This window comes from Microcaecilia unicolor, chromosome 4 (assembly GCF_901765095.1).
Source record: "Microcaecilia unicolor chromosome 4, aMicUni1.1, whole genome shotgun sequence".
In the NCBI taxonomy this organism is placed as follows: domain Eukaryota; kingdom Metazoa; phylum Chordata; class Amphibia; order Gymnophiona; family Siphonopidae; genus Microcaecilia; species Microcaecilia unicolor.
This window is the reverse complement of record NC_044034.1, coordinates 252,542,454-252,562,170: the sequence shown is the minus strand read 5'-3', so window position 1 is coordinate 252,562,170 and position 19,717 is coordinate 252,542,454.

Sequence of the window (19,717 nt, the reverse complement as noted above, 5' to 3'; positions counted from 1 at the left end):
CAATTGGTGTGCGTAGGTCATTACAGCCCGATTACTGCATGAGACTTTACCGCTAGGTCAATGGCTGGCAGTAAGGTCTCAGACCCAAAATAAATGCGCAGCAGTTTTCATTTTGCCGCACGTACATTTTCGGCAAAAATTTTTTAAAAAGGGCTTTTTACAGGCGCACTGAAAAATGGATTGGCGCTCGCCCAAAACCCACGCCTACACTACTGCAAGCCCTTTTTCAGCGCACCTTAGTAAAAGGACCCCTTATAGTATACTATAAGTTGTGCATATAAGTGTGAGTCCCACCTATACTCTATCCATATGAACACCAAGCTGTAAAATATGTGCTACTAAGATATGTGCATATTTACAGAATAACACATAGCCTGATTTTTGGCATTTACATGCATATGTACACATATACGATGTGAATGCATGTAGTCATTTATGCATATATTTGCCTTGCAAATGTTGGTGCCTTCTTTTTAGAATTACCTCAATACAGGGTATTTTCTATAACAGTGTGCTTACTTTTAGGTGTCAAGAACGCAACTACTTTTTAGCTTATTCTATATAAAAAAGTATGTGCCTACTTTTTTTTTTATAGAACGCTAGCATAACAGGTCAAATACACACTTATATTTTAGGTGTGAAAGCTGGAGTAAATGCTCACATGTAGATTGTGAAAGTATGCACATATGTGTGTGTGTAACTGTGCACCCCGCCCATGCTCAGTCCAAACTCTGCCCATGTGTGCCCATCTGCAAAGTACGTGCCGTAAGATATTGGTGTGTACAAGCAGAATAATGCATCAGACAGAAACTGCTCATTGTACAACTAGAATACTGGCATTTATACACTTACTTGGGGGTGAATTCTGTATATGGCACTGAAAAAGCGCTATTCTATAAGCCACACTTAAAGTTAGGCGCAGTTTATAGAGTAGTGCTTTTGCCCGGGAATGGCGCCTAACTTTAGGCGCCACGATTTTGCATCAACTAAAACGTGGAATTCCCCCCTCATTTTATAACAGCATTAGGAACGCCCCCGTTCTACCCATGACCCTCCCATTTCTGTGCCCCCTTTTTGAACTCACATGTAAAATTTAGGCACGGATCCTACCCCTAAATTTACACACATATCCCAATTAAATCTAATTAGTGCCAATAATTGCTTGTTAAAAAGCCAATTATTGGCAGTGATTATCTCATTATTAAGTTAAATGGCATGCACAATTTTTTGCAACTTTTATAGAATTAAAGGGTTGGTGCCTAAATCTAGGTGGCTCCTTATACAGCTACAGTGTGTGCAAAAGTCTGGAATTAGCAGGACTTAATGCTGTTTTGAAGCTACAGTATATGATTTTTCACATAATTGTAGATGTTATAGTGGGACACCATACATTATAAGAGCAATTCTATAAATGGTGCCAAAATTTACACGTGCAAGATTGTGCATGATCCTATGTTCCATGCAGGTTTTTTTTAACGCCCAAATTTGGGTGCCAATACTAAGAGGGCCGTTTATGTAGGCATGCTGGCATTTTTAGCACGCATTAAAAATAGGCGCACATAAACGTGTGGCCAAATTGCATGCACAACTTAATTGATTAACAAGCCAATCAGTGCCGATAATTGGTACTTAACAACCAATTAGCAGCACTAACTGTCTTTAAGTAGAATTTTCATACACAAATTTCTAGGTGTGTTCTATGACACAGTGCACGTAAATTCTAATGTGCACAGTCGAAAAGGGGGCATGGAATAGGCGGGTTGTGGGCATTTCAAAAAACTATGCAGATTATTATAGAATATAACCGATCTGTGCCTAACATACTTAGGCTTAGGTATTTAGGCCTGGTTTAAGGTGGCCTAAATGAGTGCGCATAAATTTAAGTCACAAGAACGACATGTAAGCGTATTCTATGAACTACGCCTAACTTTAGGCGTAGTTTATAGAATCACACTAACCATGTGGTTTTACGGCATCAGTTTATAAGGTAGCATATATAGAATTTCCCCTATAAAGTCCAATTAAATGTAATTAGTGCCAATAATTGCTTGTTAAGTCAATTACTGGCACTAATTGGCTTATTCAATTAAATTGGTGCGCAAATTGGGCATGTGCCCAAATTTGCTTGCACAATTTTTGGTGGCTTTTATAGAATTAGGGTTTTGTGCACACAGTTTATAAAATAATGACCTAGGGAAGTTATATGCATATCTGCTAATTAGTGCCAATTAACACCAATTGCAGCCAATAATTGGTTGTTAATGCCAGCAGATAATTATAATATTAAGTTACATGCTAAGCGCAAAATTAAGCACACAAGTTTACAGAATTAGGGGGTATGTGTTGTTGGTTTACCAGAGTATAAAGTTTCCTTTTCTTAATCATAGAAAAGGACTGCATGAACTGAGCATGCAGAAAAGTATCGGCATCAGTGGATGGAGCACCCTGCCAACTTCCTGCTGCTCAGACAGCAAAGGCGGGCGCTCCAGTGATGCTGCAGTTTTGGAGGGGACCTGAGTTTTTGACTAATGATGGCATTCAGTAGCCAACAGGACTATTGAGTGACAGGCTAGGCACAGATAAAACTGAAGTCTTTTCCTCCATTTCCTGATTTGAAAATTCAGTAGAAATAATTTGATAAATAGTTGTAATCATTTGAAAATTCGGTAGGAATAATTTACAATATAATTAAGCTTGTTCATATCTAGAAACCTGCTCTAGCTCAACATTGCGGACGGGTCTATGCAATCAATCTTGCATGGATTCATTAAGAAAATTAAGAAATATGTTTAGCCTCTTAATGAGTGATACAAAAAAAATTTAGCATGCTCTTGGTAAACAAAAAAAAAAAGAAAAGAAATCTGAAAATACATTGGCTAAATCAAACATTGTTACATATTGAAGACATGCTAAGTAATACACTGCAAAGAGCATGCTCATTTCCCTTTTCTTCTTGATGCCTCTTGATTTCCAGAGGGTATAAAATTAAGCCATGGGGTAGTCTATTCTCAGATACTCTCCAGTTCACCCTCACTCAAACAGAACCAGCAGTCTCAGATGTTTGTTTCAACTTGCTTTACTAAATAGCTCAAAAACATAAACTACTCAACTTGATCTGTATAATTTCAGGCATCAGATGATCATGGAACAGCTTCAGACATTCTTTCCCAATGATTTCAAAGGCATGCAAAGTCAGGAATAGCTTTTCTCAGTCTCTATCAATTGCCAAAAATAACATGAACAGTCATTGTATATGAGCAACACGATATCTCTTTTTACCTCTGTCCCATCCTGGTTCAGGATTCACCTCCTAACACCCATTGAATGTCCTGCCAGAAGAGAGGCTTCCTTGTTCCCATTTCTCGCACCCATGGTGTCTTTTCTCCTGGGCACCCCTTCATTTTCTGAAGTCAGGAACTGCCCAAGACAGCCTCTGCTCTGCAGAAGGGGTTTCATTCACTGGATATTGCAGAAGCCCTCACTTGGTGTCCAGGACTTTCCCTTCAGTGCTTGGGACTCGTCGGGGGGGGTGGGCAACCAAAGACTAGAATTTTTCCAGCTTAACCTCTTCCTGACCATGCCCATAAGGGCTGGCCCTTCCCAAATCCAGCCGCCAGGCTGGGAGTCCCAGCTCCTGTTGTCTTAGTGACTTCCCTGAAAATCTTTCCACCTTCCACTCGCAGCAGAGGCAAGTTTTTAGGGGGGTCACAAATGCAAAACTCAGGGCTGTGAGCTGTGGGGTACAGCCACTATAGTGCTTATACCACAGGATTTCACAATAAGAAAAATAGTCAGATGATTCTAAAAATAAATAATATGTATTCCATTTCAATAAATATTACATGCAATTCCATCTTCTTCCCAAAACAAAATAAGAGCCACACTGTGCAGAATATCACAAGTTAAAAAGCAGTCTTCTACTGTTTTAAAATCTGTAAATGTACACAATGAGACTTGGTGAGCAGCACTCTGTTTACAGTACTAATTTTAGTCTTGAAAAGGATGCTCTGGGGAAAGAATAAGATGACTTGATATCCCAAACATACTCCATTATGGTTACGTTGATCTTCCACAGCTCAATAGTTTTATATCCAATGATAGAATTAATAGCAGTGTCTTCAGATACACCCATTAGCCCTCAGCCCACTCATTTTATTTGCGTCAGTCAAGACATATTTCTTGTGGTGAAGTTCAAGAGGACTGAGAAGTAAATTTTTGGAAGACTAAGAGAAAGATTACTGGGAAAGTGGCCAGGTATTGGGGCTATGAGTTTTGTGGAGTTTGTCAAGCTTCAATACAGCACAATACAGATGCCTATATTCTGCAGTGACCAAGATGGTTCAGTGCGGATCACAGGAAACTGACTAGACATTACTAGGACGTCACAATAACATCAATAACAATTAAATACTAATTCTCCGAGGACAAGCAGGCTGCTTGTTCTCACTGATGGGTGACGTCCACGGCAGCCCCCTCCAATCGGAAACTTCACTAGCAAAGGCCTTTGCTAGTCCTCGCGCGCCGATGTGCACCGCTCACGCGCGGCCGTCTTCCCGCCCGAACCGGCTCATGTTCATCAGTCTTCTTTTGTCCGCGCTCGGTACGGACGTGTTTTGCCGCCGTTTCGTGCCCCTCAAGTTGACCTCGCGCGTCTTCGCGATTTTCGCTAAAAAAAAAAAAAAAGAGACCGATCCGGTCTTTACTCTTTTCCCGTGCTTCCAGCTTTTTCCCCGCGTAAGTTTCCTTTCGCTTTCGGGACCGGCCTATTTGGCCTCGGTACGGGTTTTTTCTCCTTTCTTTTTGGTACCTTTCGTCATCGCGAATTTTGATTTCGCCGGCATGATTTTTCCGCCCATGTCATCGAAGTCTTCCAGTGGCTTCAAGAAGTGCACCCAGTGTGCCCGGGTAATCTCGCTCACTGATAGGCATGCTTCGTGTCTTCAGTGTCTGGGGGCTGGGCACCGCCCGCAGGCCTGCAGTCTTTGCGCCCTTTTGAAAAAGAGGACTCAGGTAGCGAGATTGGCCCAGTGGAACGCGTTGTTCTCGGGCTCTTCGACGACAACAGCACGGGCATCGAGTGCATCGACGTCGACAGCTTCGAAGTCTTCGATCTTGGCATCGACTGCATCGAGGCCGATACCTCCTGCATCGTCGGTACCGAGACATCGAAAGGCTGCGTTGACGTCGGTGGTACCGGGACCTCCGCTATTGCTGATGTCGTCGGACGGTGGTGCTTCGTCTGGAGTGCAGGTGAGGGCTGTCCATTCCCCTGTTGGTGGCGGTGAGCCTTCGGGTGGGTCTCCCCCTGCCCTGAGGGCTCCTGCGGTACAGCCCCCGCGAGATCGACCTTCTTCGGCCTCGGCCCCGAGGAAGCGACGGTTGGATTCTACGTCCTCATCGGTACCGGGAAGCTCCGGTGACATGCTTCGCTTGAAGAAGTCAAAGAAGCATCGTCACCGGTCTCCTTCCCTTCTCGGTACCGAGAGCTCTGGGTCGCCGAGGCAGTCGGCACCCAGTAGGCATCGGCACCGGGAGGACCGCTCACCCTCTGTTCAAGAGGTGTTGATGCGCTCCCCCTTGGACAGCCCGGAATCGCCTCCACGCCCGGAACAGACTCTGACATCAACGCCTGCATCGGCTTCTCAGTCTTTCTCCACAGCTGCTCTGCACGAGAGTCTCCGGGCCGTTCTTCCAGAGATTCTGGGAGAGCTGTTGCGCCCTTCCCCTCCGGTACCGGGGGTGCTTGCGCCACCGGTACCGTCGAGTGAGGCGCCGACTGGCCCCATGCCCGAGGTGAGGTCTCTGGTATCGGTACTGCTTGTGGTACCGGCTACGGCCGCCTCCCAGGCAGACTCCCCGACGACGTCGGCGGAGGGAGCTTCGCCGATGCTGGCGAGGGAGTCCACCTCTCGATGCTCCTACTGTGGCCGTGTTTCCACGGAGTCGAGTCGGGCACGGCTTCAGACGCAGGTTCATGAACTTGTGTCTGATACCGATGGTGAGGCCTCGTAGGAGGAGGACATCAGATATTTCTCTGACGAGGAGTCTGATGGCCTTCCTTCTGACCCCACTCCCTCCCCTGAAAGGCAGCTTTCTCCTCCCGAGAGTCTGTCTTTCGCGGCCTTTGTCCGGGCGATGTCTATGGCCATCCCCTTCCCGGTGGTTGTGGAGGATGAGCCCAGGGCTGAAATGTTTGAGCTCTTGGACTACCCTTCTCCACCTAAGGAAGCGTCCACAGTACCCATGCATCATGTCCTAAAAAAGACATTGCTGGCGAACTAGGCCAAGCAACTAACTAATCCCCACATTCCCAAGAAGATCGAATCCCAGTATCGGATCCATGGGGACCCAGAGCTGATGCGCACTCAGTTGCCTCACGACTCTGGTGTGGTGGATCTGGCCCTAAAGAAGGCTAAGAGTTCTAGAGAGCATGCTTCGGCGCCCCCGGGCAAAGACTCGAGAACCTTAGACTCCTTTGGGAGGAAGGCCTATCATTCCTCTATGCTCGTGGCCAAGATTCAGTCCTACCAGCTCTACACGAGCATCCATATGCGGAACAATGTGTGACAGTTGGTGAGCTTGGTGGACAAGCTCCCTCCTGAGCAAGCCAAGCCGTTTCAGGAGGTGGTCAGGCAGCTGAAGGCGTGCAGAAAATTCCTGGCCAGAGGGGTATATGATACCTTTGATGTTGCGTCCAGGGCCACTGCTCAAGGTGTGGTGATGCGCAGACTCTCATGGCTGCGTGCCTCCGACCTGGAGAATAGGATCCAGCAGCGGATTGCGGACTCCCCTTGCCGAGCGGACAACATTTTTGGAGAAAAAGTCGAACAGGTGGTAGAACAGCTCCACCAGCGGGATAACGCTTTCGACAAATTCTCCCTCCGGCAGCCTTCAGCATCTACCTCCTCAGGTAGACGTTTTTATGGGGGAAGGAGGACTGTTCCCTACTCTTCTGGTAAGCGTAGGTACAATCCTCCCTCTCGCCAGCCTGCGGCCCAGGCTAAGCCCCAGCACGCTCGCTCTCGTCAGCAACGTGTGCCTCAGCAGGGCCCTACGGTTCCCCAGCAAAAGCAGGGGACGAGCTTTTGACTGGCTCCAGCAGAGCATAGCCGACATCAACGTAGCCATGCCGGGCGATCTACCGGTCGGGGGGAGGTTGAAAGTTTTTCACCAAAGGTGGCCTCTTATAACCTCCGACCGTTGGGTTCTTCAAATAGTCCAGTAAGGATACACCCTCAATTTGGCCTCGAAGCCTCCAAATTGCCCACTGGGAGCTCAGTCTTACAGCTTCCAGCACAAGCAGGTACTTGCAGAGGAACTCTCCGCCCTTCTCAGCACCAATGCGGTCGAGCCCGTGCCATCCGGGCAAGAAGGGCTGGGATTCTATTCCAGGTACTTTCTTGTGGAAAAGAAAACAGGGGGGATGCGTCCCATCCTAGACCTAAGGGCCCTGAACAAATATCTGGTCAAGGAAAAGTTCAGGATGGTTTCCCTGGGCACCCTTCTTCCCATGATTCAGGAAAACGATTGGCAATGCTCTCTGGACTTGAAGGACGCCTACACACACATCCCGATATTGCCAGCTCACAGGCAGTATCTGCAATTTCAGCTGGGCACACGTCACTTTCAGTACTGTGTGCTACCCTTTGGGCTCACCTCTGTGCCCAGGGTGTTCACGAAGTGCCTGGCTGTAGTAGCAGCAGCGCTTCGCAGGCTGGGAGTGCATGTGTTCCCTTATCTCGACGATTGGCTGGTGAAGAACACATCCGCAGCAGCAGCTCTACAGTCCATGCAGATGACTATTCGACTCCTGGAGCTACTGGGGTTTGTGATAAATTATCCAAAGTCCCATCTTCTCCCAGTACAGAGACTCGAATTCATAGGAGCTCTGCTGGATTCTCGGATGGCTCGTGCCTATCTTCCGGAGACAAGGGCCAACAATCTGTTGTCCCTCGTCTCCCGGGTACGAGCGTCCCAGCAGATCACAGCTCGGCAGATGTTGAGATTGCTTGGCCACATGGCCTCCACAGTTCATGTGACTCCCATGGCTCGTCTTCACATGCGATCTGCTCAATGGACCCTAGCTTCCCAGTGGTTTAAGGCTGCTGGACGTGATCCACCTGTCCACGAGTTTTCTCAAATCCCTGTATTGGTGGACGATTTGGTCCAATTTGACTCTGGGATGCCCTTTCCAAATTCCTCAGCCACAAAAAGTGCTGACTACGGATGCGTCTCTCCTGGGGTGGGGAGCTCATGTCGATGGGCTTCACACCTAGGGAAGCTGGTCCCCCCAGGAACGCGATCTGCAGATCAATCTTCTGGAGTTACGAGCGGTCTGGAACTCTCTGAAGGCTTTCAGAGATCGGCTGTCCCACCAAATTATCCAAATTCAGACAGACAACCAGGTTGCCATGTATTACATCAACAAGCAGGGGGGCACCGGATCTCGCCCCCTGTGTCAGGAAGCCGTCAGCATGTGGCTGTGGGCTCGCTGTCATGGCATGTTGCTCCAAGCCACATATCTGGCAGGTGTAAACAACAGTCTGGCCGACAGGTTGAGCAGGATTATGCAACCTCACGAGTGGTCGCTCAACTCCAGAGTAGTGCGCCGGATCTTCCAAGTGTGGGGCACCCCGTTGGTAGATCTCTTTGCATCTCGAGCCAACCACAAGGTCCCTCAGTTCTGTTCCAGACTTCAGGCCCACGGCCGACTGGCATCGGATGCCTTCCTCCTGGATTGGGGGGAAGGCCTGCTGTATGCTTATCCTCCCATACCTCTGGTGGGGAAGACTTTGTTGAAACTCAAGCAAGACCGAGGCACTATGATTCTGATTGCTCCTTTTTGGCCGCGTCAGATCTGGTTCCCTCTCCTTCTGGAGTTGTCCTCCGAAGAACCGTGGAGATTGGAGTGTTTTCCAACCCTCATCACCCAGAACAAAGGGGCGCTTCTGCATCCCAACCTCCGGTCTCTGGCTCTCATGGCCTGGATGTTGAGAGCGTAGACTTTGCCTCTTTGGGTCTGTCAGAGGGTGTCTCCCGTGTCTTGCTTGCTTCCAGGAAAGATTCCACTAAGAGGAGTTACTTTTTTTTATGGAGGATGTTTGCCATCTGGTGTGACAGCAAGGCCTTAGATCCTCGCTCCTGTCCTACAGAGACCCTGCTTGAATACCTTCTGCACTTGTCTGAGTCTGGTCTCAAGACCAACTCTGTAAGGGTTCACCTTAGCGCAATCAGTGCATACCATTACCGTGTGGAAGGTAAGCCGATCTCAGGACAGCCTTTAGTTGTTCGCTTCATGAGAGGTTTGCTTTTGTCAAAGCCCCCCATCAAACCTCCTACAGTGTCATGGGATCTCAATGTCGTTCTCACCCAGCTGATGAAACCTCCTTTTGAGCCACTGAATTCCTGCCATCTGAAGTACTTGACCTGGAAGGTCATTTTCTTGGTGGCAGTTACTTCAGCTCGTAGAGTCAGTGAGCTTCAGGCCTTAGTAGCCCAGGCCCCTTACACCAAATTTCATCATAATAGAGTAGTCCTCCGCACTCACCCTAAGTTCTTGCCAAAGGTGGTGTCGGAGTTCCATCTGAACCAGTCAATTGTCTTGCCAACATTTTTTCCCCGTCCTCATTCCTGCCCTGCTGAACGTCAGCTGCACACATTGGACTGCAAAAAAGCATTGGCCTTCTATCTGGAGCGGACACAGCCCAACAGACAGTCTGCCCAAATGTTTGTTTCTTTTGATCCCAACAGGAGGGGAGTGGCTGTGGGGAAACGCACCATATCCAATTGGCTAGCAGATTGCATTTCCTTCACTTACGCCCAGGCTGGGCTGGCTCTTGAGGGTCATGTCACGGCTCACAATGTTAGAGCCATGGCAGCGTCAGTGGCCCACTTGAAGTCAGCCACTATTGAAGAGATTTGCAAAGCTGCGACGTGGTCATCTGTCCACACATTCACATCTCATTACTGCCTGCAGCAGGACACCCGACGCGACAGTCGGTTCGGGCAGTCAGTGCTTCAGAATCTGTTCGGGGTTTAGAATCCAACTCCACCCCCCTAGGCCCATGTTTATTCTGTTCCAGGCTACACTCTCAGTTAGTTGGATAAGTTGTTAGGTCAATCTCAGTTATGTCCTCGCCGTTGCGAGGCCCAATTGACCATGTTTGTTGTTTTGAGTGAGCCTGGGGGCTAGGGATACCCCATCAGTGAGAACAATCAGCCTGCTGTCCTCGGAGAATACCTTCTACAGGTATGTAGCATTCGCTTTCTCCGAGGACAGCAGGTTGATTGTTCTGACAAACCCGCCCGCCTCTCCTTTGGAGTTGTGTCTTCCCTTGTCTTTGTCTTGCTATATACGGGACTGACGAACACGAGCCGGTTCGGGCGGGAAGACGGCCGCTCATGCGCGGTGCGCATCGGCGCGCGAGGACTAGCAAAGGCCTTTGCTAGTGAAGTTTCCGATTGGAGGGGGCTGCCGTGGACGTCACCCATCAGTGAGAACAATCAGCCTGCTGTCCTCGGAGAATACCTTCTACAGGTATGTAGCATTCGCTTTAAAGAAACAAAAATTTGGCATTCAAAACATTACACATTGTAAAGGGCTTTGGCTTCCTCCTGCTCCCTTCCCTTTCCTTCATGACTTCATCAATCTGCTAATAAAGCACTCTAGTCACATACAGATCAAGGGGTAAATTCTCAAAAAGGACACCAAACGTTAGGCACTGGGTTGATATGTGCTGAGTGTGAATTCTATAGTGGCAGTTAGCTACCATGTCTATGTTTATGTGCCTAACTTTTGGCATGCACCTATACGCCTGCTCAATGGCTGGCATAAATGATTACACCCAGGGCTTTTTTTGAAGGGGTATTTGGGGCTACTGAGTACCAGTACCTTTTCCATTGTCTGCTAAAATTGACCCATGGTTCTCATATTTTAGTGAAATAGCTAAATGTCTACATACAAATTCTGCCTTGTCATAGATTCTGTGACTGGTTGCAGGGGGCCTGGCTATTGTGGAATGGGTCTCTCAGTGATCACCCCAACCCTGAAGGATGGCCTGGCATTTGAGTACCGGCACCTTTTTCACTAGAAAAAGCGCACTGATTACGCCTAACAATAGGCAGTTAGACGCATAAATAATAGTATTCTATAACCCGCAGGTGTAACTGCCTGACATGCCCCAAGTCACCCGTGCCCCTCCCAGGTCCATGCCCCACCCCCTTGCAGTTGCATACTCTGAAATGTATGCACAAAACTTATAGAACAGCGACTAAGGACAGTTGTGCAATTATAATTTGTGCCAATTAGTACTAATTATGGCCAATAATTGGCTGTTGTATGCTAGTCAGAAATATGAGTGTGCAAGTATATAGAATTAGGGGGCAAGTGAATAAGGATTGCAAGATAACGGGTATGTCTCAGAAATTCTAAAGTGAGACAATGAGCAAGTATTTTGTATCACATTCATTATTGGATTAATCATGGTAATGAGTGTGACGGCAGACTGGATGGACTGTTCAGGTCTTTATCTGCCATCATTTACTATGGGCTCCTTTTAGGAAGGCATGTAAGGGCCTACATGCATCCAGCGTGCGCCAAATTGGCATTACCATCTGGCTACCACATGACCTAGGAGGTAATTCCAAATTTGGTGCGTGCCAAAAACAGGCGGTAGAAAATATTTTCTATTTTCTACTGCGGGGCGCTTTGCCCGGTGGTAAATGGCAGTTGGTGTGCATTGCATGCTTACCTTCCAGTTAGCATGTGAGATCTTACCACTAAGTCAATGGGTGGCAGTAAGGTCTCAGGCTGAAAATAGACGCGTGCTGGTTTTCAGTTTGCTGCACGTTCATTTTCTGGCACAGTCAAAAAATAATCCCTTTTTTCTAGATGCAGTACAATAAGGGTCTGGCACATAGCAAAAACACGTGCCCACACTGCCGCAAGCCAGTTTTTGGCATGCCTTTATAAAAGGGCCCCTTTGTTATTATGTAATAGGCTGTGCTCATCTGTAAGGAAATATGAACAAAATAGACAAAATGGAGCTACGGTTTAACTGCAGTTGACGTTCACCAAGATTGCCTGATGGGAAAGTATAGCTGTGGAAGGACAGTGATGTTTTAGAACTCTGCCAGGTCATGCAGAAATGCACAAAACAAGTACAAAATAAAATACTTCCATAGCTAATCACCAGTCAGGAAAACAATGTGGAGGCCACCAAGACAAAATCCAAGATAAACCAGAACGTTCAGTTTATTTCTTCAAACCAATTAAAGCATTCACAATCAAGTCTTCGCATGCAGTATACAGGATGCACTTGACAAGAAATTCCAACACAGGCAGTGTTTTGGCATGAAATGCCTTCAGCAGGGGACCCGTATAAGTAACATCAACGTTAAAACTGCAAGCCGCTTGAATATGTGAAATGCTAACAAACATTGTGCCAATCTGGAATGCGCGGGGCAAAGATAATACCAATGCAAAAGTCTGTGGTGCCTTTTCAAAAAGCCATGAAAAACCTTTTTAGTAACCTTTATAGAATTATGGGGATAAGGTAAAAAACTTAGGGGCCCTTTTACTAAGCCCAACGCAGGCTTACTGCTCGCTAAAAGGGAAGTACTTCTGGGCTACTGCAGCAGCCCAGCAGTAGTTCCCATCCCCAGCTCGCGCCATTTCCGAGATCTGGACAAATGCACAAGATGGATTCACGGACTTTGTATTGAACACCTATACAAACCAACATAATGTTCGACTAATTAGCATTATCAATCTGCACCTAGACAAACAGAATGACACTAACACCAAAACTCTAATGAACTTCCTAAACCAATATAACTTCACAACAGCACAACTTAGGCACCTCATCCCACACAAAAGGCCACCTGTTGGACTTGCTAGCCCACAGCTTACCAATAAACAACAATAACATAATAGAGAACCACAAATGGGAAGAGGTGCCATGGTCTGACCACAGCAAGCTCACTTTCACACTGCAATGGAAAGAGAACGGATGGATGAACAACAAAATCCCACATAACCAATAAACAAAAAAGAAAAGTGGGAAGTGGACCAACGACTCCAGAGGCTGGGACTACTGGGTCAAACTGGGAAACTTTATTACAGACTTGACACAGATCTGTGTTTTGGCCACAGGCCTGCCTCAGGAGTCTAAAAACATATAAAATACCATGTAAGATAAAAGAAGTTCTACAAAAATCATATGATAAAACATCCATATAGTATAAGATATAAAATCATATGTGAAACAACATAAAAAAATATATTTAAAAAATATATAAAAAAGCTACAAATCCATGAATATATGTAATCTAAAGTGATATGTAAGATGGTACAAACAATAGAATACAAAATATATGCTATATAATCTTGTCTCACAAGGAGAAAGTCAAACCATATATGTGTTAGCCGGAAGAACGATATAACATGAAAATATATCATGATATATATGTCGTGGTAGACAGAATAAACATCTATGGGAACACCATTTTTAGAGCATACTCATAGGTTCATATGGTGATAAATGTGTCCAACATATATAATAAAACAATAACAATGCGGTAAACAGAAATACATTGGTATTTTAAAAAATAACAATGTAGTAACCAGAAATACATCGGTGTTCTAAACTGTAACATATAAAGAAAAAACTGTAATAATATATCCAAACATATAAGAGACTAACATCTCACATGTAAACATAAATACAAAGCATTACCAGACATGATAAAAGTTAATCTATTTGTATAAATGAACAACGAAGCAGTATACTGTGCAATCTATACTAACTAATAATCTAGCATAGTAACAGTCAAGAGGGAACTGTTTTTCTAAGCACTGTACAGATTACCTATCAACTTCAACAAATATTAACAGATAAGCGAGAAAATAATGTGTAAACAGATATAAAACTGCATACCAAAAAATGTGTCAGTACATAATGCCTATGAAAAACAGCTGTGTAGGGGACAGAGATTAAAAAAAAGCTTGACTGACCTCTGTAGTATGCATACAGGTATGATGTCGCTGAATAATGGGGGGGGGGGGGGGGAGGATCTCTAATGGAAGGAGATACTGTTACTGGAAAACTGCGGGGGTCTGTGAGGTAGGGAGATACTGTTGCTGATGATGTCAATGTTAGGTGTACTTTGGGAATTAGTGAGCCCATAGTTATTGCGTTTCATTAGGTGAAAAATTAAAAAAACAAACAAAAAGAAGAAAAAAAAGAAGAAAAAGAAAAGGCAGGGAATATGACAGACCATATTTTAGAAATAACTCAAGAGGACAGAAAGAACAGAAAACAAAGATCAACACATACACACTCAAGACCAGAGGGAAAGTGAACAACCACACCTTTTGGATGGCAGTGATGACAGAACACAGTAACCTAAAACCAAATGACATCCATTTCATGAGGAACTGAGATGAAGCATGTGAAAAAAACACTAGACAAAATAGCACCACTTAAAACAAAAACAAGAAATAAAAAACACCCAAGACCCTGGTTGAATGACGAGCTAATGCATATGAAAAAACTGTGTAGGAGACTAGAAAGAAAATTAGCCAAAATCAAAACAGAAGTAAACAAAAACACATGGAGAAAAGCTATAAAAATGTACAAACATAATATAAAGAAAGCCAAAGCGGAACACTACAACAAATACATGAATCCAGAACAGATAAATATGAAAAAAATATTTGAATTCATGAACAACCTATTGAAAACACAGGATATACTGGCATCAACTGAAACACCACCTACTGCAGAACAGTTAACTCAATACTTCGAACAAAAAATAGCAAAGACAAGATCTAAACTCATGATACTGCAAACATCCATCACAGACTTCCTACAGGACTGCGAAACCAACAACACCCATACCATGGCAGACAGATTCTGGTCCGTATTCGAAACACTAGAAATGAGCGCAGTAAAGGCACTAGTAACAAAATAGACACATGTGTAATGTCTGCTAGACAAATGCCTTAACCACATGATGAAAAACCCACCAGATTGGTTCATCTAATGCATCACCAAACACATCACATCCATGCTAGCAGAAGGACAATTCCCAAAAGATAAAGATGAAATTATTCTCACGCCAATCCCCAAGAACACAACCAACAAGATCAGCGATCTCATAAACTACAGACCTGTGGCCTCAATACCTCTATTGACCAAAATGATGGAGGGACTGGTAACACAATAACTGATGGAATACCTAACAAAATTCACAATCCTACACAAATCCCGATCAGGTTTCAGAACACAACATAGCACTGAAACTGTCTTAACCACTCTGTTCAGAAGCATAATAAGCGAAGGTTAGAATGTACTACTAATGCAATTCGACATGCCTCTCTCCTTACATCGAGAAAGTAAATCTTATCCCAGTTTTGCATGCCATGATAACATCAAGACTGGATTACTGCAATGCACTATACAATGATCTATTACAAAGGGCCTGCACCAGCTTCAGTTGATTCAAAATGCTGCAGCAAGACTCTTAGAAGGTTGCAAGTAATGTGACCACATCATACCATTTTTGCAAAAACTTCATTGGCTACCAGTACAATACAGGGCTAAATTTAAAACTCTGTCTGATTGTAAGTATGCCATACTTTGTATTGTTATTTGAATATGTTTACTGCTGCAATTGCCTATTGCTGATGTTTGATCTATTCTTACTGTACACTCGAGTGAATTCCTTCAAAAAGGCGGTAAATAAATCCTAATAAATAAAATAAATATCCAGTGCGCTTGATCTAGTAGACCACACAACACTGATGACCCTACTCAACTGCTTGGGAATCAGCAGCACAGTGGCCACATGGCTCAACGGCTGTCTAAAAACAAAATCCTACATTGTAAAGATGTCCAACAGCTATCAACATCCTGGACCTCCAAATGCGGGATAGCCACAGGGATCTCCAATATCACCGACAATATTTTGGGGAAAAAACTGGAGACCGTGGGTTTTAACCCATTCATTTACGCAGATGATGTCACCATTTACAGATCTTTCAACAACAATATCACTGATATAACAGACAAAATCAAAACAGGTCTGGACCTTATGGAGAACTGGGCTGAAACTTTCAAACTCAAACTAAACAGAGACAAAACTAAGTTCCTTGTACTGTCAAGCCCGCACAACCCCACAGCCCACCAAAATTTTACACTCAAGCACCAAACATACCAGATTGAAACACAACTGAAAATACTTGGAATCATTCTTGACAAACGCCTAACACTAGACAACCAAATATCAGTAGTAACAACAAAATGCTCCAGAACACTGTGGAAACTGAGAAGGATAATAGTACAATCGACGATACTTTCACAACTGGATTACTGCTATGCAGTATATGTAGGATGCAAGGAAAGTGCACTGAAATCACTGCAAACCGTCCAAAACACTGTGGGAAGGCTACTTTTCAAGAAGTCGGAAGTATGAAAGAACTACCCCATTACTCAAAATGCTACACTGGCTGACAATCATGGCAAGACTGTTCTTCAAAGCTTGCACCATCATCTAGAAAATATTATTTGGTCAATCTCCTGAATACATGCTAGATTTGGTAGAATTATCCCCAAGAAATGAAAGCCCAGAAACCAGAAGCTACCTACTTCTCCACCTACCCAACTGCAGAAATATAACTTACAAATCTATCTACATGGCCGCATTTAAGTATCTGGGCTCCAAATGGTGGAACTCAATACCAAAGATCACAAGAAACATCACAAACTATCTTCAGTTTAGAAAAGAACTGAAAACATACATGTTTAAGAAATTCTACAACATATAATTTAGCTACCAATGTCCATTTCCAATCATGAATCATAAGATATCCTGTAACCCCAACCAAAATGAAAACTGTGACTGTAAGTCATCACTACAAGTCTTAACCAAACTGTAAAATGTAAGCCAATACTGTAACCATTAACCACAATGCAATCTATAAGCCACTTAAACTTGTTTTTAGATAACAGTGGGATACAAATACATAATTAAATAAATAAATACATTTTTGTAGCACTGATGGTAATCGGGCAGTGCTGTGTGCTGCCCAGTTACCACTGGGGTAGCGTGGGAGCCCTTACTGCCACCTCAATTGGTGGCAGTAAGTGCTCCCACCCAAAATGGGTTCGTGGCAAGTGCTTCACTTGCTGCCCATCCATTTCTTTAAAAGAAAACCTACCTTTGACCCTCTGCATGTGTCAAAACACGTGCCAACACCAACGTAGACCCCCTTTTGCTGCAGCTTTGTGAAAGGACCCCTCAGACTGTGAGCCCACTAAGGCAGAGAAGGTACCTGCATATAGCACTTTGACTGCACCACAGAAAGGTGGTATATCAAATCCATGACCCTGTACCCTTTGTCCCTCCTTGCATAGCCTAAACACAGCCTTCCCAACACAGAGTGGTTTTCACAGAGCCCATGGTTAAACCGATTTAAAAAGTCAAAACAAATAATATATTACAGTCTTTAGAGTATCTAATTTCCTCTTAGCTTAGGTGAAGACTCGGACAATAGACTGTGATGTTAGGAAAGCTGCAGTGCCAGTATCTATTCATGTCAACTAGATAAATAAGCAAACACCCACACATAGCCTGAGATTCTATAAATGGTGCATAAATTTATGCATGCAAAATTGCGCACTATTCTGAGATGCATGTGCAACTAGATTGGCTAATAAGCCAATCAGCATCAATAATTGGGTGCTAACAATCAATTTTTGATGTTACTTGGCAGCAGTTTGGATTTGCGCATGCCACTCAAAAGGGGACATGGGAGGGTCAGGGGCATTCACTAAAGATGCACACAGTATTACAGAATACCGGGGATCCGCTTATAATGTACCTGCCAGGATTTACACCAGGTTTTAGTTTTTGTGCCCAAATATTGGTGTGGAAATCGGATCTATTCTATAAATGACGTGCAAATCAGAGTGCCGTTTGTACAATAGCACTCTGCGTGGCCAAGATTGGGCGCCATTTACTAAATCTAGTCCATAATGATCTAAACTTCAGCAGGTGCAATGATGTATAGTGTTATACATCTTTTGCAGGTTAAAAAAAAAGAAGAATAAAAAATTGGTAATGTCCATGATGTAATCTACAGAAGAGAAAGGGAGATGAAAATCAGAGCTATGTGTTTGTTTTGTGCCCCCATACAGTAGTTATCTGACTGATCTTTTCAGTTCAGTTAGAAATTAATTTGGTATGGGCAGAGTCAGAGCTACAAAATCTCATTCCAATGTATAATTTCGTAGAGGTAAATATGCAAAGGAATCTGGTTAGTTAAGTAAGGACTTAGCTGACTATCAGGCTCATTTTCAAAAGAGATAGACGTCCAAAAAGTGACATAATTCAGTTAAACTCTGATGGGAGTTGCTCCTTCCCACGGTTGCTGAATCATTCGTTCCCCTGAAGAGGCCATTCTTCTGACGAAACATGGCCCATATAGGGAACTAAAGATAAAGAAAATGCAATGAAGATTGTTTGTTTAATATATCACAAAATATTTTGCAATATATAAGCACTACATTGCCCCGGGGCTTGCTAGGGTTTTTGCATCTGACACCTGAGCTCATACCATCATATGACAGTGAACTTTGAACATTCCTGATAGACTGTACCAGACTGGTTTTATACAACTTTACAAGCTAAGTAATCATATATTACTTTGATTATTCTGGAATGGAGGTAGGGTGTGCAATGATGCTTAAATGGTGTCTCTACACATTTGCAGCTTTCGGGTTGATGTAAGGCACCAAAAAACTGTGCACAATTTATAATTATTTTTGATAATATTTTATTTGTTTTAGTATATGTGCACTTTGGTTTCTGTTATATTTATAAGTTTCTCTAAAGTCCGTCAGAAGGATGTCCAAATCTCAAGAGAGCGTACCAGGGGTGTGTTCAAGGTGGGACTTGGGCTTTCCTAAGACATGGACGTCTTTCAGCAATAATAATGGAACAAAACAAAGACGTCCAAGACTAAAACGTAGATATTTTGAGCTAGACTTCTTTTTAAAGTGAATAGCTGCAGTGGGAATTGAACCCATTTCCCAAGGATCAAAGTCTTCTAGCACTAACCACTAGGCTACTCCCCTACTCCACACAAGAGGTGCCCCAAATGTCCACATGACCACTGGAGAAACTCAGGGATCACCTCCCCTTACTCCCCCAGTGGTCACTATCCCCCTCCCATCCCAAAAATGTGATTAAAATATTACATGCCAGCCTTAGATGTTATACTCAGGTCAATTAGAATAGCATGCAGGTCCCTGGAGTAGTCTAATAGTGGAGCAGTGCACTGCAGACAGGTGGACCCAGCCTTCTACCTCCCCCTACTTGTTACACTTGTGGAGGAAACTGTGAACCCTCCAAAACTCACCAGAAACCCATTGTACCCACATATTAGTGCTCCTTTCACCTGTAAGGGCTATGGTGGTGGTGTACATTTGGGGTAGTGGGTTTTGGGGGGCTCAGCAAACAAGGTAAGGGGCAATGGTGAGAATGTGTACCTGGGAGCATTTTATAAAGTCCATTGTAGTACCCACAAGGAGGCCCTATTGCTTTCCTGGGATGTCACTTTTCCACTAGTCTACCTGATGCCAAGCTTTCTATTTGTTTATAACATCTGAGCCTTGTGTCTATTGTTTATCAGTAGATTTGGGCTTTGAATTCA